Below are 27,297 nucleotides of genomic sequence, written 5' to 3'. Positions count from 1 at the left end.
CTGATAGAGCCTAATAAACGCCGGGAAACCTGCCTGAAAATGACGTAAACACCCTACCCTACCCTAATCGTCCCCAACCGAGAGGAAACCGTTATTATTATTATTATTATTATTACTATTACTATTATTACTATTATTATTATTATTATTACTATTATTATTATTATTATTATTATTATTACTATTATTACTATTACTATTATTACTATTACTATTACTATTATTACTATTACTATTATTACTATTACTATTACTATTATTACTATTACTATTACTATTACTATTACTATTACTATTACTATTATTATTATTATTATTACTTTTATTATTACTATTACTATTATTATTACTATTAGTTATTATTATTATTATTATTAAAATTATTATTATTATTATTATTACTATTATTATTATTATTATATTATTATTATTATTATTATTATTATTAGTTATTATTAACAAAAACCTACAAAGTCAAACGATTTACAAGAAATTAGTGGGAAGTCGAGATACAATCTGGGCCCCCACCCCTCTAGCTATAGCGAACCCGATCCTGTTGAAGATGTGAGCAGCTGCACGAGCTCCAATATCTTGAGTCCTAGCGAACGCCTGAACCCGCTTCAGCAACGCAACATCATCCTTCTCTAATTCCCCCTATGAAGAAAAGGAGAAAGGAAGAAAACCATAGTCAATGGCCCTACAACGCGCCTCATACTTGTCTTGCTTCCATTGAGCCGCAGCAAACACAACACGACCAGGAACGGAGTCAGACAACTCAGATTGTGTCAAAGGAGAAGACCCTGTCAAGTCAACACATACATCAAGGCCTCTATCCCAGGAATAAAGCAACACATCTGCTGGTCGAAGAGCCCCGTCGTTCCCTCCAGTCAACCCAATGTTAATCTCCTTTCTTGCAGAAATCCTAGAGCGAAAATAAATATCAACAAGGGTATCACGAACAATGTTGTGCCGATGTTTAATACCCACCATCCCAGCACAAGACACTGCATGATCCCCATAAATATCCCCATCAAAAACCCTTGAGGAAGAAGAACACGGTGACGAAATAGAGCACAAGGGAACACCCAACCGGTAGCAAAGAACACAACAGTAAGTCTTACCATTCATAGTCTGACCCAAACCTGATATCAGGACCGCTTGTAACCATACAGAAGAGTGATCCCCCTGCTGGGACTTCCATAAGGCAACCTGACGCGAAGATAAGGAGAAAATGGATTCTACAGATGCAGTGACCTTTGTGAAATATATATCTGCTAATTTCTTCATGAGTTTAGGGGCAGCGATCTCACTAGGGTTATGCATAAGGTCAGTCTCCACAGTCCTATTAAAAAGACTAGGAGCTCCATCAAAGGTCGGTCCTGGACCAACAATACCAGAACTGCAAAGAAGTGTAGCCTGAAGACTAGAATACTGCAAACGGGAAGCAAGGAAAGCATAGTGCCAAACATCACCCGTTGAATAGACACCCAATCCACCATAAGAAAAAGGTAAGGTGGCAAGTCGCCACTGCAAATTACCAAAACCTGGCCTTGAAGCAGTTACAATGCGCTCCAAAGAAGCTCGAAGGGCCATATCAAAAGAAATCTTGGCTTCTTCAAAAAGACGAGGAGGACAAGTGCGCATAGAAAAGTAGAGTTTTGAAACCCCAGTACACGCACGAAGTAGTAACAACTCACATTGAGGATCATCAAGCTTAGCAACAACATCTAATAGCACAATGGTCTTTGCCACTCTCTGCGAAATAAGCTCACCACAGAAAGAGGAATCCGCACTAATAGGACCACCAAGCAACTTAACACCAAGCAGAGGACGAGTAATATTTGGAGGAAAAACATCGACCAAACGGCTACGTGGATCCTCCATGGGCCAGAAAACTTCTGTTTTCTCAACGTTTACATGGAGTCCGAGACGAGGCCCCTCCACCAAAATCAACTCCATAACCTTTCCTACCACCAGGGTGTCACCAATAATAGTGTCGTCATCCAAATACCAAGCCTGTAAACATAAGTTAAAAGAATCCCTAGTTCGGCACACCAACGGATTGAGCACCAAAGCAAAAAGCAAAGGGCCAAGAGGATCACCCTGCTGCACTCCTTGACATGATCTTAAGATATGCTCCCCATAAAACTGTATGGCTGGAGTAGAGTAACAGAATTCAACCCACCGTGACAGAGCAGGACAACGGAGACGAACCTTATGCAACAAAACCGTACGGTCCACCAAATTAAAGGCATTCTAGAAATCCACCAGCAACATAGAGAAGCCAACATCACCACCACGAGCCTCAACCAATCGATTAACAGCATGAAGAATAGCCTCACCACCCGCCGGCACCCCAATACCAAACTGAAGACTTCCTGGATAGCTTCCAGACGCGGACCAATTAAAGCAGCCCCAACCTTTGAAACCAGACGCCTCCAAACATTACCCACAATAATAGACCGAATACCACCACTAGGCTTAACAAGGGGCATAAGAGGAGCACTAGCAATGTATTCTCCCAACTCAGCAGGACATTTCCCAGCGAGAAAGAGATTAACCACCTGCGTAATAGAGTCTACCAACTCATCCGAAATAGCAACTGTAGCACCACTCAAGCAATCCATAAGGTGTTGAGCACGCAAGCTGTCTCTACCGCATGACGTACTACGTGGAAAACCCCTAATCTGATCCAAAACAACAGCAGGAGTAGCAATAAGGTGCTGATTAACGGGAATATCCGGTAAGATAGGAGCCGGAAAGGATGGTTGCTTTGCCTGTAAACACTACTACAAAATTGGGCTTAAGTAACACCTACCGGTAACACTTTAACAAAATCATGATTGTTTGATTTTTACGTAACACTTTTGTAACATTGTTGTTTTAGGTAACAATTTTTGTAACACTTTAATATTGTGTAACACTTCACTGTAACACTTTGATATTAGGTATCACTTGGTTGTAACACTTTGATTTTTTGTTTTTTAATTTTTTTTTTCTTATCAAAACCGGTTACCTGATTCAAACATTCAATCGACCCTCATAGTGTAACCCAACTTTCTTCCTCCTCGTATTTCTCCCTTCCTCGGCTTCTATTGCACCTCCTTTCCTTGGCTTCCACCACTACCTTCTTCTCATTCCCGGTGCTCCATCGTAGCCCCCGTCCACCACAGCCTACCTCCATCGCGATCGGTGCTCCAACTCGAAGATGTAAACAACAGCCCGTGCTTCGAGCGAAGAGACAACAATTGCCACCTCCAAAGACATCAATTACCACCTATAAGCGTCCATCCTAGTCGGTCGCTTCCACCTTAAATTTTAGGTTAGGGTTAGTCGTTTCCTCTCCCTTCCACTATCAACAAGAATTTGAGCTAGCTAAAGTTAGGGTTTTGATTCCCTTTCTCTGATCTTATTGATGAATTCAAAATTTGATGTTGAATTTGCCTATTAACATATTTAATTTCACTATTTTCATACGGAAATTTGCATGCATATTTAATTTCACTAATTAAATGAGTTTGGGATTTTTCGTTTTTTCTTTTTTTCGATTACTGCTGATTTGATTTATCTTTTAATTTGATCTTTGTTGACTAATCTGACCAATTATAATTTAATTAATTTCTTTTTTGAATTTATAACTCATAAGCTTGTCAAGAATCCAAGTAATTATGGGCGAAAGAGATGAAGAAATCCAAGGCAATGCCAATTATAATCAGATGAATGGTGTTTAGTTGTTAATTCCTGCTGCTGCCAAAACTACCACTCTTGGAAAGGTTTTCTTTTTTATTTCTTTATATATATATACATATTAAGCTCTAATTATGGAATTGGGTTTTTATATTTCATTATCCCTATAATTTTTCTAATTATTTGTTACTTTTGTTACAAAATTAGTGATAGTTGCATCAGTTGCCACATTTTTGTGGGGTTAAGATGATTAATTAAATAATTTTCTACAATTTACCTATTTTCTCCTTGTATTTTGTTTGATGTTATTTGGGATTTTAGGTGTATGATGAGTTTAGCTTTCACTTTAGTCAGAAAAACTCAGTTATACTATATTTATCTCTTTCTCATGGTTGCGTAATCAGTTACTTCTAGTCAAGCTCTTGGTTGTTAGGTTACAATTAGAAAGTTAGGCAAGAATGTAATGCTTTTGAGTTAACATAGGCAAGGAATGATGTGCCCTTTATTAGCACTTGTGTCTGGATTTGACCTGCTATTAAGTACAACCCTAGGGCTTGAAACTGTTGTTTGTAAAACTCACGATCCTGACTTTCGGTGTCATTTTTCTTGGTTTAAGCTGCTAACTACCTTAACATCAAGAACCTGCTGTAACTAATGCCTGCTACAGCTACTGCTATTTGCTACTACTCATAAATTTGTGTATATGTTTCTCGACCTCTCATGCAAATGAAGCTCTAATGGCTGTCACATTATATGTAGACAGTCATTACCCCGGATAACCAGGCCAGGTTATAGGGGCTACAGTGTTACCTGTGGATCATGTAAGAATATTAAAAGTTGGCTTTTAGCTAAGTGGATTGTTGATTTTCTTTTGGTTATCTGTGTAGGAACTTACCATGGTTAAAGATAGGGTAAATAAGAACATGTGTAACTCCTTATATGTGATTGCACTGGTGGTTGAAATCCTGTCTTCTTTTCATGATGCATTATCTAAAGCAAGGAGCTGTTTGCTGCTATTACTGCTGCCGTTGATGTCACTGTTACCGCTGACTACTGCTGTTGTTATTGCTGTTATGGTTGTTTGCTGTTGTAACTGATGTCTGCTGTTTTAACAAATGTCTGCTGCCACTGCTATTATGGTTGTCTGCTGCTACTATTGTTACGGTTGAATTGCAAGCTGCTACTGTCTTCGGTTACTACTGATGACTGTTTGCAATTGCGCTGATTGTTGTTATGCTCTTCTGCACCATTGAGTTGTTCCTCTTGGGCTATTCTTTGAATCAAATCTAGTTTTGCCAAAGCAAGAATACTTTGTGGGAATGAGTTAGTTCACACGAAGTCTGATTCAATTAAGGTATCTTAGGGATTATTTTTATTGATCATATACAATATGTTTGAGTTTGCTTTCTTTTTGTCCATGCAGTGCGGCCACTCAAGAATATAGTGAGGGTTTGTATGGTTTTGATGACTGATGCCGGAAAAGGTACTTGTTAAAAATTGTAACTTGGGATCAGTCACTGTATCCAGCAGCTCCAAAGCATGCCGCGAGAAACAATGAAGGGATCATCTAAATTAAAGGCATGTACAGTTTTAATATTTGAGGGATTTTGATCTCATTTTGCCTTATTATTTTTCTCAATGTACTTATTACCAGTTTGTTGGTAGGTTCCTTGAGTTAAGTGAAACATTGAGGTTTGGAACAACACCCAAGTTTCACAAAGCCGCTATACTAACTGATGTTATTCGGCAAGTAAAGCTGTTACGTGAAGAAACTTGTAACTTAACCAGCCAAAATGGCGAATTAAAAGAAAAGATTAATGAATTGAAGGTTCTGACTCTTTTATATTTGCTTTGATCTGTAAGCTTTGAACAAATTAAGGATTTTACATCAACCTGCTAGCCAATAATCTCACAAATCAGCCCTAATACCAAATAATACTTTGTATATTATTGGAGTAATAGTTAATTCTGCTTAACTAATAAACTAAATTCAGTAAAAAAAAAAAAACTAAATTTAATTTCTCATAGTATTTCTATTATATTGGCTCCTTTTCTTTTTATTGTTAGATTTTCATGATAATTCAATGGCTCACTACCTATCTCTCGATGTGGCAGGACCTACTTTGTTTGCTCCTGTAGTTGAGATGGCCATGACAATTGTTGAGGAGAGTGGAGGACGATACCATGTTTTACTCATTATTGCAGATGGGTAGGTATTTGCTTTCTTTTAATTTGAAGTGTGGGTTGATCAATTTCTTTGAGCTTCTGTTTTTTTTGCACTATAAGATTTGTATGAATTGGCTGAAATGTTATGCTAACAAATGAACTTGCATTGCTCTCGGTATATGGTACTCAATTTATCTATTCTAAGGCTGTAATACAATATGAACTAACATGATCAAGATATATTTGGAAGGTTTGACATTATAGGCTTCAGTATACATTTTTTTGTGTTCACTTGTTAGGCCTAATTATGTCTCTATGTTTAACTTTAGTGTATATTTGATTGATTTTTAATTTTAGTTTTTTTTGCTTATTGTGCAGATTAATCGAAGACACTCGTAAATCATCAAGCAATTAGTAGAAGATAGAGAGAAACATGATTCCATTAGTTTTATTTCCTTGGAGCTATTGTGTAGTTTTTTTCTTTTTAATTGTATATAATAATAGTGTAATGGAGTACTACTAAGTTTTGATTTATTTGGTTTTTTCTTGTATTTGACTTCACCTTTATCAATTAAAGATTGAATTTAGTTTTATTGATGATGAATATAGCTTGTGGTGATCAGGTGAAGTACTTTGTATTAATTTGTGACTTTTTAATAATAATAATAATAATAATAATAATAATAATAATAATAATAATAATAATAAAATCGAACCTTTAGTGAGTCCATTACCCCCACCATCCTGACACCCATCAAGACCCACAAACGGACAATGAAATCGAACCTTAGGAGGCATAACACCCCAAAACTTGCCACGAAAAGAACACAAAACACCCACCAAAACTTGCCATGAGAAGAACACAAAATAGCACCCGAACTGCACACTAAATCCACACCAGAAATGCACTAAATACACCAAAAACTACACCGAAACCACCCCAAAACTGCACTGAATTGGCCAGAAACCCGACCAGAAAACCGCACTCAAACCGACTGAAAAACAAAGCCCTTTGCCGGAGCAATTAACGCTTGAAAAACGGACGAAATAAGGTCGAAACAAAGCCCTTTATTATTATTATTATTATTATTATTATTATTATTATTATTATGTTTAAGAAATATGATTCTTGTTATGAAAAAAATAAAGAGTGAATAGAAGAGTCTCATCTAAAAGAGGATGAAGCTATTGATAAACTTATTGTAACTTGGGTGGCTAAGCGCGTGTTATGGTTAGCCATTTTGTGGAGCTCTTTAGTTATTGGCAACATAATGATGAAAAATATGTAAACAAATATTTTAATGGGTATAAATGTCTACACACTAATCTTAAAATTATAACTAAAGGCAATTAACATTAATGAAGGCAAAAAAAATGTAAATAAATAATTTAGTGGGTAAAATTGTTCAAACACTGTTAAATAATTAAATCACACAAGGAAAAACTTAGAGGCAATTAACATCATCTTAATAGGGGCATATAAATAAACAAACATTTTAAGGATATAATAATTAATAAACTTTTTTTCCGTTTTAAATTGGCCCATTACAAATTTTAGGGGCCTAATTTTTTGTCATTAGCACAGAGCCTCTAAATCGCCGGAGACGGCCCTGCATTTCAACTCCAAAATCAAAGCTAATCTTTATTCCTTAGGCTCTTCCTTACCAAAATTTGAATTTTATAATTATCTTCCATAATCTTCGTAATGCTATTGTTTAACTCCAAGCGCAAGGCTTTTATGAGATTAAGGCCTTGTTCACTTCATCTTAAAAAAATAATATTCAGTAAAAATAATTTCAGTTCAGTAAAAATAAGTTCAGTTCAATAAAAATAATTTCAGTTTAGTAAAAATAAGTTCATTTTAGTTTAATTCAGTAAAAATAATTTCAGTTCAGTAAAATTAAGTTCAGTTTAGTAAAATTCAGAAACAGTAAAGAAGAAATATAATAGAAAATCAGTAAATATAATTTCAGTTCAGCAAAAATAATTTCAGTTCAGTTAAATTAATTTCAGTTCAACAAAAATAATTTCAGTTTAGTAAAATTAATTTCTGTTTAGTAAAAATAATTTAAGTTCAGCAAAAATAATTTCATTTCAGTAAATTTAATTTCAATTCAACAAAAATAAGATGAAGTGAACGGGGCCTAACACAATTGAAGATAGATTTAGGGGCAATGCAACTAAACGAAAAAAGTATGAAAAATTGTCATTAATAATACAGTTTTTAGTTGAATAATTTTAAACAAGACAACCTTTTGATTATTCCTAACTATTACAACCTTTGATGGGTCTCAATTTTAAACAAGACACAACCACATATAACTTGTCAAACTTGTTGTCCACGACAAGTGTCGCTTTATGATTGGTTTAAGAAAATTATTTATTTTATCCTTTTTCTCTATCCTCCCCTCCAACACCACCATTTCTCCACCTCACCATAGCTCCACCTATGGAAGTCCCCTTATCACATCCCCACAATCGGATATGTTGGGTTTTACTCTAATCTAATTACAAGTGCGGAAATAACCCTATGCCTGGATTCATGTATAATACAAAAAATTAATTAAAGTATAATATCTACTCTAAATATTATACCTTTGAAACGTGCTTGTTAATATGAACGAAGCCTAAGATTCGCAAGCGCAATCCCTCTATCGAAAGTCGACCCACACTATCAAATCTGCCTTTAGTGTATTTTCTTAGAATACCAGAAAAAATCCTTCAAGGTAGAGTGTTTAGATTTGGGTTCTCTCTTTTAAGGAGACAAGATTAATTGTGCAATTAATTGTTTGATTTTCTAATGAGTTATGAGTATTAATAATAAATAAACACCTCCTTAAATAGTTCTAGTATGAATAGGATAATTACATTTGAGAAATAATCATCCCACAATCATTAATATAACCGACTAACCACATGCACAAAAACATGGTCGAGTCATAGTACAAATAAAACTCTCGGCTCTTCCCTTGCGTACCAAGAAAGGCAACTAGCTGAGCTTCGTGCGCCAACTTGCACAACAGTCAGCCCAGGCACACATAGGCTAGCGCTGCTATTGCCCTTGGAGGCTTGTAACCTACAAGCAGGTTTAGGCCGTCTGCTGCTCTTGCGAGCTAGCGAGGCCTGGCCCCCTATGCTTAGGTTGGGCCTTGCGCCTGGCCTAGGCTTGCCTAGCCTCGGTTCGGCCTCATGCAAGACCTTTGGGCCTAGCTCGTCGCTTTGATTGATTTTATTTGTAGCTTTGAGATCCACCTGATCCAATTGACGACATATGTAATACCCTGGAAATTTCCTCCTTTTAAAATACTCTTCTTACTCTAAATAAAACTCATTTCAGGAAATAACTAAGATATTACCGCCACCGTGATAACGGCTAAGGCTATTTTCAAAGTTACACAGCGGGAGACCAACTTTCAAAAACTCAAATAAAATAAAGTTTAATAAAACAAATTAAAACTTCAAACCAACTTACATAAAACCAATAAATTGGAACCATTAAAGGCCCTTTTTAAAACCAAACTAAAAATATAAAAATAATTCATGTTAGTGTCAACAATCACATAAATAATTCAATACTATAAATAATAAACAAAGAAACATGTAACCCTCTTCGCTTAATCCCATCATGCTTGATATGCTCATTCTCTACCTGTACTTCTCTTTATTTCAACCTCACTACTCGCCATATAAAATGGGTCATAGAAGGGCCAATCCAAGGAAAAGCCAAACACAAACAACAAAGTACGAATCAACAAAAACTGAGTACATATGCACCAATAGGAATAATCACACTAACATGAATATCCTAGTAATAGACATTAAATAAATAAATAAATAAATAAAACATGTTTGTCATACAACACAAGTCAACTTATCTTTGACTCGTGACTATAGTTTAATTTATTAATATATAGCTTTGGATAATGCATCGAACGGGTTTCCTTCCTTAGAAATAGCCCATTAAAATATTGAGCTTCCAATTAGGGAGTTACCCCAATTGGTACCTACTATCACTACAAGAAAATTGTCTTTTCGTAGCGATTATTTTGTAGCGATTTTACATTCGCTACAATATGTACATATGTTTGTGAAATAGTAGTGGAATCCGTATCATTTTGCAATCGAGATAGTAAACCCATATGAAATTGATACGAAAAACATAATAATATTTATTCAGCATATTTATGCACATTTATAAAATTATGGAAAAGCGTATAGTTTACAAACGCCACTAAAACCTAAAAATTGATACGAAAAGTCTTTTTTACACTAGATTTTAAAATTTTGTTTGACAAAGAGAACATAAAATATGTCATAGCTTCTTGGATAAACATTTAATATTAAAGCTTGAGGTTGCATGTTCTAATCTTGTATAGATCATATGTAGGTTTTTTTTTTTTTTTTTTTTTTTTTTTTTTTTTTTTGTAGAAAATGAGTTCAACATTTGTAGCGATTATAATCACTACAATAATCACCTTGATTGAATGTTGTTTTCCGTTATGATTAATAAGGACAACCCCAGTGAAAGCGAAAACACCACTAAAGGCTATGTCAACGATTGATATTGTATCGAATAACCATTAGTTGAGATTTTTTTATAGCTATTATAATCAATACGAAATGTTAAAATAATCGCTTCGAAAAGGTATTTTTCTTGTAGTGTATGTCATCTTGTGACAGAATTCCAGCGCATTAATAAAAAAAGAAAGTACAGCGTCTTTGACCCCTGTAGAAGCTATGGTTAAATATAAAACCCCATAACTCCCTCATATGTTCATACTCAAGGTATATACGTTCCAAGAGTTTTGGTGCGTATCCTCTTACACTTTACGTGATTTACCAATTTAACTTGTGATGACTCCAACCAATCAATTAACATAAACATCACAACGAACAACACATATTTCCATTTCATTCTTGAATTAATTAGTGAGCACCTACTATTTATTTTAATAAGGGTTCCTTGCCTAGTTTTGTGCACAAAATTCCACGATTACTACCTTAGTGCATAAAATGCAATTATAAACTTCCTTGACTCAATCCCAACTTATGTGAGTGAGTAAAAAAATAACTTCCTTGACTCAAATCTAATAATAAATGGGTGAGAATAAAATCATGAATCATGCTCAATAAATATAACTTTAGGTCTTTTCTATAAACATAAGTAAAGGTGGGCAACGTGTCGTGTCGTGCCGTCACGGGCCGTGCCTGGCGGGCCACGGTCTCCGGCGTGCCGTGCCGTGCCACCGTGACAGAAGTATCGTTCCGTGTCGTGCCACCCAAAATCGCAAGCCAGCCACGGCACGGCATGGCCTATGTGTCGGGCGGGCTCGTGCCGTGCTGGCTGCTGACTTGCTTTTTTTTTTATTTTTTTTTATTTTTATTAAATGTTTATACTAATATTTTTCTAAAATAAATTAAGTTTAATATTTATATTTAGTTTATACTATTACTTTACATTTTATACTTAGTTTGTAATTAATATTGCTTATTATTTATTATATTTATTTTTGTATTATGAATTATTAAATATTATAATTTTTTTATGTTAAATTATTTAACAAATTATAACTAACGGGAAAAAAGGCAAATTGGACTTTGGATGTGAATAATGCATACTTCATATTATTATTACTTGAAAAAATTGTACAATGATAATAATAATGATAAAAATCGTACAAGGATATTAAACAAAAATTGGATAATGATTAAAATCGTACAATGATAATATTGATAATGATTAAAATCGTACAATATACAAAATTTGTCTATTCTTCATCTATTCTTCTTTATCTTCTTGTTCATCTTCTCGTTCAAGGTCATCGGCTAGTTGAATAGATTGGGAACTAGCCGAACCTGAACGGTCCGAGGCAGATGTTTCGGTTTCGTAGTCGTTGTCCTCGTAAGAACAATCTTGTGTGCGATTTTTAGCATCCAACCAATCCTTGAAGCACACGCACATTTCAAGTGTTTCGGGTTTTAGACTTGTTATTCTATCGTCTAAAACCCTCCCGGATGCGCTGAAAGCTCGTTCGGAGGCAACGGAGGAGCCTTGGATACCAAGAATGTCTCGTGTCATTGCCGCTAAAATTGGATGCTTCGTGCTTTGTTGTTTCCACCATGCAAGGAGGTCGGGGCTGTTTATCTCATCGTCGTCCATGCCCTTGGTGAAGTCGTAACTCAGGTACATTTGCAACTCCAAGACATCGCTTTGCGTTCTCCTTATTGATGAATCACCTGAAAACCTTGAAATCAAGTTAGTAGCTTGTGAAAATAAATGTTTGCCTTTTTTACTTACGTTTTTGGATGGTTCGGAAGGGCCTGAGCGAGGAACGGTGCCATATTTGGTTTCTTAGACTCTATATAAAGCAAAAAATTGATCCTTCACATTACTCTTATAGGTTTCTACATTATCGTTAATAAGCATGCATTGAAAATAAATGTTAACTAACATAAATGTATTTTCATACTTTTGCCTAGGATCTAATATGGAAGCAAAAATATAAATAAAAGGCATTTCAGAATAATATTTACGCCACTTTGTTTCCATTGCTGGAATATATTGATCATAATCACTTTGGTTGCGATGATTAGCGATAAGTTGGGCGAGTAAACATGCATTTGAAAGAAAATTTTGAGCACAAGGATTATAATAAACAGAAGAAAAACAAAGCGTCATGTTATATAATAACTGTAGAAATTGCATATATCTTTCACATTTATCCCAATCATCCTCATATAGAGCATTGTTTGGAAATTTTCCGTTGTAAAAAATTGTTAAAGGATTCTTATACTCAATTTCCTTGGTTAACATGTCATAGGTGGAATTCCACCTAGTTGGACAATCGGTTTTGATTTTTATTGCTCTTATCTTTTGTTGTTTTAGAAAAATCTTCCATTCTTGGTATCTCATGTTTGAGCTATTAATAGACATAATAGCATCTCTAATTTTTTTATAGTATGGACCAATTGCTCTAATTCCATCCTGCACACATAAGTTAAGAACATGACAAACACATCTAGTATGAAGTGCATCACCATCTAATATTACATCGGTCAAATTTTGTTTGACATAATTAGCAATATATGTCATTGAGGTTGTATTGTCAAATGTCATAGACATGATTTTTTTCTTGAAGGTTGTATTCATTTATTGCTTCCATTAAATGGTGAGAAATGTTAATACCGGTGTAGGGTTATTCTAGCATTTTGAAAAGAATTATTCGTTTTTGTAATAACCATTGATCATCTACCTAATGGCAAATCACACATAAATAGTGATATTTATAACCACTATCCCAAGAATCGGCAGTCAAAGACACTCTACAATTAAGTTTACTCAATTCATCTTGTAACCGCATTTTATGCTCTAGGAAGTTTTTCATGGCGGCGGAACGAACGATTTTCCTAGAATTTTTTTTTATGTTGGGGTTGTAATGCTTTATTAATGTAAGTGTTAAATGGGTCACTTTTGGAGAAAAGAAAAGGTTGTTCGGCGTGTACTATCATTTTCCCTAGTTCTTCCCTATCCCTCTCATAGTTGTAGGTAAAGCCGTATGGGTGGAATTGGGAAATTTTTGGCTGGGTTGGATCACTAGCTGGTTGTTCAAATGTTCTAGAGTGTCTACTTAAGTGTCCCGTCCCGGACTTGGATTCTTCCGAGTATATTTTACCACATGTTTTACATTTTGCTCTTGTTTGTGTTTTATTTAGTAAAAAATAATTCAATACATCCATTTTGCGACTTTTAATATTAACCATGTCACTTTCGGTTAACCATTTCTCTTGTGTGTTTGGGAATTGGGTGTTTGTAGTTTCGGGGGTTTGTTAGTTACTAGTAGAACTGGAGGCAAATGGGATATCTTGTTCGTTACCTTGGCTAGGAGAAAAATTTTGTGGGTCAAAGAAATTAGGTGGGAATTGACCGAATTGTGGAAATTGGTTTTGTGGAAATTCGAGCATATTCATGTTATAGGGTTGAAAACCGGAAGTACCACCATGCCTATATTGCTCAAAACCTAAGGGGACGGTTCCGGGGTCATTGGTCCGACTTGAAATTGGGGGGGGGGGTCATTGGATTAGGTGATTCCCTAGAAATATTACCACGGACAAATTGGGCTTTCCTAGAGGATGATGGGTAATTCGTGTTTGGTAATGCCATAATTAACAATAATAACAATTTTAACTATAACAATAATAATAATTAATAACAACAATTATAACAATAACAATAACAATAATAATAATAATAATAATAATGAATAACAACAATTATAACAATAACAATAATAATGATAATTAATAATGATAATTATAACAATAATAATAAGTAATAACAATAATAAAGATTAGTTAGATCTTACAACAGTGCTTCAATGCTTTCCACTAATTACGATTACGAACTTTTAATTTTTTTTGATATTAATAAATAATAATTAGAGAATATAAGAGAATTAGAGATTAAGAGAAGAGATGAGTTGAATTGTGATTTGGAAGTGAAGTGAAATTTGGTATTTATAGGCAAATTGGAGCAAAGAGCCGTTGATGGCCGTTAGAGGGGAAGAGCAACGGGCAGCCAACGACTATAATTATGGCCGTTATTGGCGTTCCAGGCCGGGCAAGCACACGGGCCGTGCCTGTCAGGTCGTGCCTAACAGGTTGACACGCGGGCCAAGGGGCAGGTTCGTGCCGTGCCGTGCTGGAAAATAGCAACTTTTGTCCGTGGCACAGCCCACGTCACGTCAAGCGACCACTGTGCCAGGCCAGGCCAGCTGTCGGGCCATGTTGTGCCACGTTGACCTTCGTGCCGTACCGAGTCGCCTACAGGCCAACCCGGCCCGTGCCTAGCTTTAAACATAAGTCTTGCTTATTAAATGCATGCCTTCTTGATAATGAATAATAAATAATATACCATGGTTCAATTACTTTCAACTTGTATCAAGCTCATAATAATTATTCCAACATATTCACATGCTTACATATAAGACATGGATAAACAATCAATCATTCCAAGTATCACACACTACTACAAAAAATGGAATAGAGAATGGTTGAAATAGTCCTTATAGAACGCCTCAGAGGCGTTCTTCTACTAAGCGATGTGTAAAGTTTACAAAACGGGTTCAAAAGGCGTTCTATATGCAATGGAAAAGAGAACGGGACAAGAGGCGTTCTGTATGCAAAAGATAACCGTTCTCTTTCCTGTTTTATATGCTTATAAAAAATGAATAAAAGAGAACGGTTAGCAAAGATAACCGTTCTCTTTGTCGATTTTTTTTTTTAAAAAAAATAATAATTTTGTGTCATGGAAGTTGCATATATACTACTACGCAATTTACATCATCAATCAATAAATATAATTGAATTGCAATTTCATAAGTCAAAGTCAAATGCCAAATTAATAAAAACAAACTTTATTATCCTTTATTTTGGGCCTTTTGGTATGTTAGATTTTTCCTTTTTTTTACAAAAAATATAAAATAATGTTAAACATATAGAACGGTTAACTAGGAGGGGCGATCTAATTGTAAGTGTAAAATTTTGGATTTATCAAATAGATTGGTTAACTAAGAAATGTGTTCTATATAATAAAATCACAATTTAATAAAAATAATAAAATAAATCATATAGAACGGTTAACTTAGATAGGCGTTAATTCTATATAATCCTAGAGATCGCCTATCTAAGTTAACCGTTTTGTATCTTGAGTTTCTTATTCTAGTTTTTGTAGTAGTGACACCAACAAATGAATATGATACTAATCTCATATTTGATACCAAATTTAACTTCCTAACATGGTACTACGCATAATTAACACATGCTACGCGCGTACGTACCTCAAGTCCTCTTTCCAACTAGCCACAATGCTAGAAATAAACTTAAAGTCTCCTACAATACCAAATACATAAACTCAATTACTCCCTTGATTACACAAATTTCTAGCAACTTTTAAACCTCTCTAATAAGTTGAATTTTTGGTTTAAAACCTTTATAACTCTTTCTTTAAGTGGGTAATTAAAACCACAAAGTTAAAACTCAATTAAAGTGTTTATATAAAAATTCCAGCATACTTTTTAAGGTTTAAACACCTCAAATAATCTGAAAATTATATTAAAACCAATTAAAATCTTCTCTACTTATGGGTAATTATACCCTCTTTATAAAAACACAAAAGTAGTGCTTAAAATAAAATTTCAGCAATATAATATTAACAAAAACTCATTAAAACTCTATAAAAATATAGTCTTTAAGCTTTATTATCATTTACAATCAATAGGTATATAAACCCCCAAATCAATTGCAAGTTAGAATCCTAAAAATCAACTCTTTATAATTAAAACCCTAACTTTTAATACTTTATAAAATCAGAAATTAAATCACTTTATACTCTAAAATTTACAATATTTAATCACCAAAACATAATTACAAAACATATTAATCATGTTTTAACAATTACAAATCGAAATCCCAAAAATATAAGTAATAGGAATAATAAATAAAACAAAAGGAGAGAGAAGGGGAGAACCACCGTGGGTGGCTGGCCGACATGAACTGGGTGATCGCCGGAGGTGGTCCGTCACCGATGACGTGGCATCACGTGAGAAAGGTGGCAACAACTTGGGGTTGTGCATGGAGAACCATGCGTGTGGTGGGGTGGCAACAAGCCACAATTCCCACACGCATCACCCAAGGAAAAAGAAAGAAAAAGAAGGAAAAGAATAAGGAAAAAGAAAGAAAAAAAAATAATACTTAATCCAATATGATTAATAAATAAATGGGATTTTGTCATGAAATATTGACCCACAAGGGTTCAAATAAATAATTGGATTTAGTTAAATGAAATAGGGTAGGTCCGATAGGAGTATTTAGGAATAATTTACATATGATTTTTTAAATGAGCCCAAACAATTAATAAACATTTAGCCCAAAATATATTTTACTTTTATAAAACTTTACAATTAAAATACTTTACCCCATTAAAATATTTAACTAAAATACTTGAGCCCTTAAAAATGTATTTTATAAATACTTAAATAATTAATAAAAATACGTAAAATACGAGGTATTACAATCTACCCCCTTTAAAAGAAGTTTCGTCCTCGAAACTTAGGTACGAAAACTTTTAAAACTTGTTTAAGACGAATAAATACTTAAAATCTCAAAAAGATTTCTTAATACTTTCAGTTGTTGCACCTTTTGTGACTCATACTTTCTATGTCTTTTACTCATTTATACACAAACTTATGTGTAGAATAACGAACTTTCTAACAACTTACACAACATAGTGTGTAAAATAACAACTAAACTAACAAACTTACACAAAACATTGTGTTAAATATTAAACTAACTAACATACACCAACTATTAGTGTAAGATTCATCCTTGCTAATAGACTTACACATCCTAGTGTGTAAAAAAAATCAAACTTAACAACAGAATCAGTGTAACACTGATGAAAAGGCACTTAAAATGCAAAAATTAAGGAAAAATCACGTAATTCTACCGCACGGGTATTTCTTTCTCATTATATCCTTGGTAAAATCGTAATACTTCTTTATATTCATTCCTTGTTGTGAGTACCAATAACATATCAATCACTCATCATACTAGGATATATTAGTTTCCACTTTAATCATCTTTTACCATTCCATTAGTAAAAGTAATATGCACTTTGTTATCCCAAACCTTGATTTGTTTAGCTTCCTCGTAGATCAACTTGGTTAACTCAATAGTTTCCTTTACAACTCATACCTTTACCTTTAGTTAGGAATATGCTCTTCCACAATGATTTATGAAAAATTCAATGATAAGGCTAAGTTATTCGTCACTTTACCAATTCTACGCAAAGGCATATATATATTTATATACTTTGGCTCATCTTTTCTTTCTTACCAAAATTCATCCTTTGTTTCATGGGTTACACTTTCAATAACACTTGTCTCTTATTTAACTTGCACCACTCAAATCCATCTTGGATACTTTTCACTTTCTTCTCTATAATTTTACTTGTTTAAGTCCTTAAAATGGTCATTTCACTTATGTTCCTTGACATAGTGAGCTTTCATGGTTCTTTTTATATAAAACCTTAAAATGTTGTCATTCCAATGCTAGCTTATATGGTGACTTTGTGTTTTTTTTCACTCCAAGCAATCTTTACATTCTTTTCGAAATTGAATACAAATGCTCTCTCCATGACCTCCAATGTCAAATATTCTTTTTGTTTGTCCATTTACCACTTGGTGGATGTTGTAATCGTCCTCATTGTATTACCAAAGTTCTCCTGTATACCTTCCAGGATCTTGAAAGAAACTTGGAATCTCTATCTCACATGATATTCTTAAGAACACCATGTAGTCTCACAACGAATTTGATGTAAGCCTTCGCAAGTTGCTCTATCCTCCAAGTCTCCCTCTTTTTTCTTTTTTCTTCTTTTTTTTTTTTTTTTTTTTTGACATTGTAGACATAGACAATCTATCCACCACAATCCAGATGATATCAATCATTTTAAACCATCAATACACCTTTACCAAATCCTTATACAACTTGTCCTTTCCTGGATTGGGTGTATTGTGCCTTTCTTCTATTAGTTTTCCTTTTAACCTTTTACTCTTACAAAGTATATTCAAGTTTTACCTCCATGAATATTAAAATAAATCAACCTTTTTGATCCAACTTTGCATTCTTTACTTGATTTTTCTTCACTTTTTCAAATGTTGTTGGTCACATACTCAGTTGCACCACATGTTCTTTACTTATCCTTTTCCAACAATTTTGAGGAGGTTAACTTCCTTAATTCCCATTCACTTCGTTGAGTATCACCAATGTATCTATCCATTTCATTGCCTCACTTTCAACGATATTAAATGTCTTATCCATGGTCCTTTATCAACTCCAATCATTTCTTTTGTTAATTACATAATCAAATCCTTATGTATGAAAGTATACCTCAAACTCTACACTTCACTCAATATAGTCATATTTCCATACGAAATTATTTCACACTTATTACTCTCCATGAACTTCTAATTACTCTCCGCCAATACATTCAATTGTCAATATTCCTTGAAAATCCGTCACAAATCTTCTACACCACCTTGTCTAACTTAAAAACCTCAGCTCAAACATTGATATCCTTATAACATAGTCCATAACTCTCAACCTTTATCCTTTTCTCCTTTCGTTTGATCAAACAAATCGCCATTCCAAATCAAAAGATAGTTACTCCTCATTGTCACCTTGATCAACCCCCTATATGCACTTTACAAACACCTTTATTCTTCTTCATTTAACGACCTTTCAATAATATCTTCCAATCCCCTTTAAGAAATACAACATTGATCTTTTCTCCACACACAAAGATGTCCTTATAATACCTCCAAACTTCACTCAACCTTTATATCCTTTGCTTACATTTCTCTTGCTTACATTTCTCCTCCACTCAACCCATAATCTTTCCTCTAGCATCCCTTGCATATATCTATTGTGACTCATAATTAATCTCAACTTCAATTACCTCATAAACAATCCATACTCAATTATATCAAGGTCTCCCAAATCGAACTCATTAAATTTCATCATCAATTCCACTCCTCTATGTCATATCATATCCATGGCTTAATAATCTCATTATTTCCAAGTACACTAATTCTTTATAGCTCAAAATTATTTAACTTTCAAGAGTTACTCACGCCACATTCATGCTCCTTATTATCATTTCCAAAATAACCCCTAAAATATCTTTAGCCATCTTGTTAGCCTTTCACCAACCTTATTTCTTGTTTTGATTCCTTGTCTTTAATCTTTTTCACACTTTTCTTTCAAAGAATACAGGAATTTGTTACACTTTCATGCAAATTTATGAAAATACCAACAGTTTTATGTCTTGACAACTGTCGTTGAAACTCATAGTTAACCACACTTCAACTTATTCCCTTGAGCTTTAAGCAACATCATTTCCTTGAAAACCTAGAGATCTTAACAACTTGGAGTACTACTCCAAAGCAAGCATCGTTACATTTCCACTATAAACTTCACTACCTTTTCCTTTTATCTGCATCAAAGACTGGTAAAACTTATTTCGGGTTTGTTATCTCAAACGTCTCTCAAATAAGATTGGGTGTATTCACAACTTATTTGTTCCCATTGACATGATAAAATATTTTTCTACTTTACTTACCATACAAGTCGAAAGTCCTCAATATTTCAACCAAAATCTCAAATTCTCAAGACTCCAATAATATATTAAGATTATATGCTCAATTCTCCATCCCAAAATATATACGCACTTATGATCATAAGAAATTATAAGTCATTAAGTTCACAATTTCAAACCTCAAATTGATTCGAATTGGATATCCTTTGGCTCATATAATAACTCGTCTATATACAATTCCTATCTTCATCTCTTGTGGGCTCGTGATCAATCTCTACCTCAACACAACTTGTGCTCATAAATAGATTATATAACTCAAAATGGATAATATCCCAAATGCTCTCATTTACAAGCTCTTTAACCATTTACATCAATCTCTTTATTCTTATACCTTGGTGTCTCCATAAACAGGTGAACAAAACTTGGGTACTTATTCTTAATAACTAGTCAAGGTGCCACAACAACAATAATCCCAAAACACAATTCTAACAAATATGTGATGATGTGCATCCCATTATATTTCTTCCAAAATACATCTCAAATAAGAACAATGAAATGAACAATCCTAACATAAGCAAGTGCATTTTCATAATCTTTAACATTCCCCAATATTCTCATCATAGAAACTCACATGGTTTAGCTTTATAAACTTTGGAAGAAAACGGGCTTAATTACCAATAGGAAACCCCTTCCAAAAAAACTATAATACAGTTCTTGCAGAAAATTAAGTTCGGTGTTCAATCATACGATCTTGATAGCACATATAATAATTCACATATTACATGCTTTCATCAATAAACACTTAGTCATACAACATGCTTGAACACCTCATAAAAAATATATATATGCACATAGGAAAGAAATTAAATTCTAGCCTATATGCCCTTTCTTCTCCTACCCAATCTCATCACATGCTTGAAAAGTGATTAACACATAATTATATACCTTAATTCCTTCGCATTCCTGCACAAATAATGAAATCTTTTTTTTTAAATGATCTTTAATTTTCGAAAATACAAGTCCGAACTAAAAAAAATTCGAACTCCTTCAAAGATTTATAAAAGATTCAGCCCCCTGTTATAAAAAAAAAATTCGGACCAATTTAAATAAAAAGAATTTCGATCCTTATTTTAAAAAAAATTCGGACCTCTTGCCTTGTTAAAAAAATTCATTCACTAAAATAAACAAATTTTAAAAAAATAAAATAAATACTCTTAAAATATTTTTGAAATCATTTAAATTAGCACTTGGCCGATCTTTTAAAACATAAATACCTTCAAAACAAATTTTTGACTTTAATGGTAATTAAAATCCAACCAAAGCTCCTAGATACCACTTTGTAATACCTTGGAAATTTCCTCCTTTTAAAATACTCTTTTTACTTTAAATAAAACTCATTTCAGGAAATAAGCAAGATATTACCGCCACTATGATAACGACTAAGACTATTTTCAAAGTCACACAACAGAAGACTGACTTTCAAAAACTCAAAAATAAAGTTTAAAAAAACAAATGCAAACTTCAAACCAACTTACATCAAACCAATAAATTGGAACCATTAAAGGCCCTTTTTAAAACCTAACTAAAAATATAAACAATAATTAATGTTAGTGTCAACAATTACATAAATAATTCAATACAATAAATAATAAACAAAGAAACATGTAACCCTCTTCGCTCAATCCCATCATGCTTGATATGCTCCTTCTCTACCTATACTTCTCTTTATTTCAACCTCACTACTCGCCATATAAAATGGGTCATAGTAGGGTCAATTCAAAGAAAAGCCAAACACAAACAACAAAGTACGAATCAGCAAAAGCTGAGTACATATGCACTAATAGGAATAATCACACTAACATGAATATCCTAGCAATAGACAATAAATAAATAAATAAATAAATAATAAAACATGTTTGTCATACAACACAAGTCAACTTTCCCTCTTTCTCCGGCAAAAGGAAACAACTTAATTACAAAAAAAAAAAGAAAAGAAAAGAAATACTACACCACACAACCACCACTCTACCACTTCTTCACTTCTCTGTCCCTCTTTCTCCGGCAGCCCTGAAGACCCCAACCATCCAACCACCCCACCGCCTCCCCTAGCCGCCCTTCCGCCACCCTACCGCTCATACCCCCGACCACCTCTAAACCACATCATTGAAGCACTCAGCTGCCCCTCCCCCATCGTTGAAGCACTCAGCTGCCCCTTTCCCACCTTCGAAACCCCCGCTCACTAGGTTTTGAGGGTGGGAGGAGGGGCGGCCGGTTGTTCTAAGGGGAGGGGGAGGGTTTTTTTAGGGTTATGTGTGGGTGAGGGGGGTTTTCCGAGGAGGGGAGACATTTTCAGGGTGAGGGGAGGGGCGACGAAGGTCGAAGGAGGGGCGACAAACGTCCGTGAGGTGCGACCGGTTGTTCCGGTGGAGGGGAGGGTTTTTTATGGGTTATGCGTGGGTGGGGGAGGATTTTTGGGTAGGAGGAGGGGTGGTAAAGGGTGGCGAGGGTTTGGGGAGGGCCGGCGAGCATCCGGTGAAGCGCAACACGTTTCGGCGAGGTGCATCCAGCTGATGTGGGTATGGTGGTGGACCTGGTGGTTGGGGAAAGGGAATGAAAAAGGTAGGGGTGGGGAATGAGTTTCGAATAATTTTGGGTAAATCCAAAAATAAAAATGGAGAATGGGAATGACAAAAGATGCATAACAAACACTTATAAAGGTAATCATTCCCATTCCCCTTCCCCATTACAGCAAACCAAAAGGCCCCTAATTATTTACCAAGTACGGGGTATTTATTTTGTTATTGAACAAACTAATTAAATAAATGAGTCCTAGTGTAAGAATACTACGTACGAAGTAATTAAGATCGAGCGGTTATGATGGTTTTGTTTCTTAAATTATCATATGAGTGATTAAGAATTTATTTCCTAAAATTATCATCTTTTTAAAATTTCTGAACTTAATGGCCAAAACAAGTTTATTGAATTCACAAATTCTTCAAAAAAACGGGTGTATGTTAATTTATTGTAAGATAGGTTAAAGTTATCTTAATAGTATTTAAAGTTATCTTTTATACTACAAAAGTTATCATTTTTATAAATTTTATCTTACAAAAAACTTATATTGTATTAGACTAATTAACGAGAAATTAAAAGTTAACCTTTAAGGGGTTAAAGTTCCCATAAAAAATAGTTAAAAGTTATCCTCAAACTAAATGTTTTACAATTAAATTAACATACACCTGTCTTACACAAGACTTATTGTATTTAATTTATTGAATATTGAAGAATAATTACTAAACTATATCCTTGTAAAATTGTATAGTGAGCGGAAGATAGATTATTTTAAAAAATGTAAAATTGCCATTGCATAAGTTTTGGCGGCCAAGTTCGTAAATTTATCATTCTTGGACTACAACTCTAGGCAGTTATTATTTAAAAAAATGAAATTATATCATCAAATTGAAAAAAAAAAATCAGATTTTATATAAACAAAACTCAGCTTTACTAATACTCGAGTACTCTGGTATATAGCTTCCAAAATAATAAGTTGCCTAAAATATTAGAGTTTCTGATCTTCTTTGATATCCCCTCGTACACATGCATCCAATCATAATCGAGATTTTTATATATTATTTTCTAAAATAAGATTATCATTTTTGAACAAAATCTTTTGATTTTATTTCCTAAAAAACTATCATATTACTACTACAAAAATATTTTAGGTATCTTGCTCACTAAGTTTATTGACTCCTAAATCATCCCAAACTTTTGATTCATATTTTCCTATATATACTCCATTCATTTATTTCAGTTTCTACGCATTATAGCTACCTTCATTCCCTCCAATCATTCTTTCTTGTTCATCGTTCTTCTTTCTTGACTGATTTCGATGGAGAAATCAGAAACCCAAGAAAACACCACCATGACCAACAAGAAACGAAACAATGATGCTACAACAACCTTGTCTTCCTTACCAACACCAAATTCATCTCCAACAAAACCAAATACCGAAGATGAAGAACCAAAACCCAAGATACAAAGAGAGTGTTACATTATGAGAAGCCCTAATTACAACTTGAAAATTACCTTTGCCAAACCACCTTCATCACAACAACAACCCTCTTTAAACAACAACAAACAACCCGAGGCCTCGAAAGTCGAGTTCAAACCTCCCGTGATCATGAGCAACAACAAACCTAAGATGATGAAGATCAAGAAGCCTGCTAATAAAAGGGCTAAATTATCTTTCGTTGATCATGATACTGATGCTGTTAAAGCCTCAATTGTCGAGCATGTGACGCGTAATTTGGGATACGATAAAGAAGATATTAGCGAATTGAAAGTAATAATGGAAAAGAAAATGACTCCAAGTGATATGGCACCTCAACAAGCACGACTAGCCCTCCCAGCAGGTTCAGCAGAAAAACTTGATGCGTCGTTTCTGACAAATGATGAGAAAGAGTTTCTTAAAGAGGCGGATATCGACGTCAAGGTCATCATGGGATTGTCCGTGTACGAGATGCCACTAGGAAGATGGAATAATTTTATTGATAAAGATAAGAAGAAGAACAACATCGAGGATCCCGGATTTAAGTATGTTTTGAAGTCGGGGAAAAGACGCCAGTGGCCTAAACTCAAGGAGGAGAATGGACTACAAACAGATGATAACATTCTTCTTGCAACGTTTCGACACAACAACGCTCTTCATTTTGTCATCATCAAAGGAAAACCCGTCATGCTGTTTGGAACTGCTATAGGCCATAAATACACTTAATTAGTCCAAGATTATTGACTGGAGACTCATGTATGCTGGAGATTTGTTCTGGATAGTTTACTCATCATTCAATTAATTCATTCTTTTTTTTTTTTTTTTTTTTTTTTATTTCAAACAATGTTACGTTGTTTATTAGTACGGAGTATTAGTTTTATTAGGTTCGTTTGTTGGTTGTATTTATGAATTGTAAGAGTTTAGTATAGTCAATTAATAAAGATTGTGGCTTATTGGCTTCTTAAGAATCTGAGTGTTTTGAGTGTATCTAATTTATTACAATATCAATTGAATGATCTTTATGTTACCCCATTAGGATTTTACAATTTGATCGATTTTGACTTAGATATATAGCATATACTTCGTATTCAATAATTATGATAATGATTTGCTTAATTATTGTATGAATAATAATTTTGAATTTTTGGTTAAACTTTAACATAAAATAAATTGTGTTTGGTGGTTTATGTAAGCTTTTTTTACCATGGAATGTTCATCAATAATCCTCGGGTAATGAAGAGAAATTATGTCAAACCTCAGGATACCAAAGTGGAAAATTTTCTAATCTGTATATGATACAGCAATGAAATCATCAAATCAAGTATTCAAGTGTTGTATAAATGCATTGCAGTTTCCACATCTTCTGATTTTAACAAATGCATCCTATAATCTATAGTTATAATCTATAAGGCACCCCCAAATTACAACGTTTTATATATCACCATTTGGACTTTTTACTATTCACACTTTTTTTTAACAACCTTTTATGTTTTATACATTTGAAAAAATATAGTCATATAAAAACTGATTAAATTTGTCTTAATTTTTGTTTTTCTAATTCAAATTTTTATAATCTTTTACTAAAAGCAAATCAAAGCTATTAATGAACAACATTTTGTAAATAATTTAATTAAAAAATATGTAGGAATTAGATTGTACATGAAGTCATGAACTAAGAAATCCATTCTGTTAAATAAAGTTGATATTGTTAATACAAGTACTGACAACATAATCAGAAGGCTAAAAAAATTTGGAGACTAATTGCCATTGCATAAACTCAAAAATGTACTAGCTCCTTCGCATTAATTTGTGGTAAGCCAATACTTTACATCTGGAAAAATAACAAGATATTCGGGATCACTGCAGTTAGAGCTGTCAAAAGCTAACTCGACCCGAACCTGATTATTAACCGACCCGTCTAAACTCGAAAAATGATGACCGAATCCGAACATGAACCGACCTGCAGATGACTCGACCCGAATATAACCAGTAAAATATTGACTTGAACCGAAACCGACCTAAACCGAAATTGACCCAAACCCGTTTTAACCCGTCAAAACCCGAATTTAACCCGATCTGTTACTAACCCAACCTGAATTCGACCCGACATATTCCTAACCCACCCGAATTTAACCCGACCTATTACTATCCCGACCCGAAATTCAACCCGATCTGTCACTAACCCGACCCGAAATCAACCCGACAAGTTATTAACCCGAGCCAAATTCAACCCGACTTGTTATTGACCTGACCTCAAATCAACTCGACTTGTTATTTTATACATCTTTTATTATTGTAGATCAGATACTGAATAAAGATATATGTTATGTATATTCAATTCTAAGCTACTCGTTATGTCGAAACTTCGTAAGGCTAAAACTACTCTATGTTAATATTGGTTAAAGTATTTTATCTTTGATGCAGGGAAAGTCGATCCAGTAAAAGAAAGAAGCATCATTCCCAAGTTTAGGTGTTAATTATAATATATATTTGTTGTACATATATATACCAAGTCTCATATATGTACAAAATTAGGTGTTTTTTTTATTTTTTTTTATTTTGTTAGTAATTAAGTCATTAAGTATTAAAGTATTATATTTTTCTCCAAATAACTAGCAATCTACGATAACGTCATATTTTTTTTCCCCTAATTCTACGAGTTATTTTCCTATTTAAGCTTATTCAAATATTTTCAATAAAATTCTCTATTATCAAATGTATTACAATTTATATGTCTCAAAAAAACCTATAAAAATTTATGAATACGACTACTTTATGGATGCATGTGCATTCTTTATTTAAATTTAGTAATTACGATTTATGAATACTACTACTTTTTAGGTGCAAGTTCATTCAATATTTCAATTAAGCAATTATGGTTTACAAATACTACTACTTTGTAGGTGCATGTGCATTAATATAGTCAATTACGGTTTACAAATACTATTTGACCTTAGGCTTGTTTGTTTTATCTTATATTTTATATAAAAAATAATAATTTCAAATAAAAAAATTAAAAAAAAATAATGATTTCAGATAATGATTGAATTGAACGTGATAATGATTGAATGAGAGCATGAGTATATGACAATGACCCGATGATAATCTGACCCAAATAATTTACTTGTACCCGATCATGACTTGACTTGTTTGGACTCGAGAAAGGAGTGACCCGAACTAGACCTGTTAAAAGGCTTTTATTGATCTTTATTTTTCTAATTTATTATTCATTTGCCTATTTAAT

General features: G+C 33.7%; 2 long non-coding RNA genes across 2 annotated transcripts; both read left to right on the top strand.

Annotated features, from left to right (window-relative positions):
• Nucleotides 1–2,915: 2,915 nt before the first annotated feature.
• On the top strand, nt 2,916–5,264 carry LOC110694237. Its single transcript, XR_002505805.1, has 3 exons — nt 2,916–3,380; nt 3,647–3,773; nt 5,111–5,264. It is a non-coding gene; the product is annotated as an uncharacterized LOC110694237 (long non-coding RNA).
• Nucleotides 5,265–5,271: 7 nt separating this feature from the next.
• On the top strand, nt 5,272–6,481 carry LOC110694236. Its single transcript, XR_002505804.1, has 3 exons — nt 5,272–5,515; nt 5,803–5,896; nt 6,232–6,481. It is a non-coding gene; the product is annotated as an uncharacterized LOC110694236 (long non-coding RNA).
• Nucleotides 6,482–27,297: the final 20,816 nt, after the last annotated feature.

The sequence above is a fragment of the Chenopodium quinoa genome, unplaced genomic scaffold, assembly GCF_001683475.1.
Source record: "Chenopodium quinoa cultivar QQ74 unplaced genomic scaffold, ASM168347v1, whole genome shotgun sequence".
Classification (NCBI taxonomy): domain Eukaryota; kingdom Viridiplantae; phylum Streptophyta; class Magnoliopsida; order Caryophyllales; family Amaranthaceae; genus Chenopodium; species Chenopodium quinoa.
This window is presented reverse-complemented; position numbering and strand designations above follow the sequence as displayed.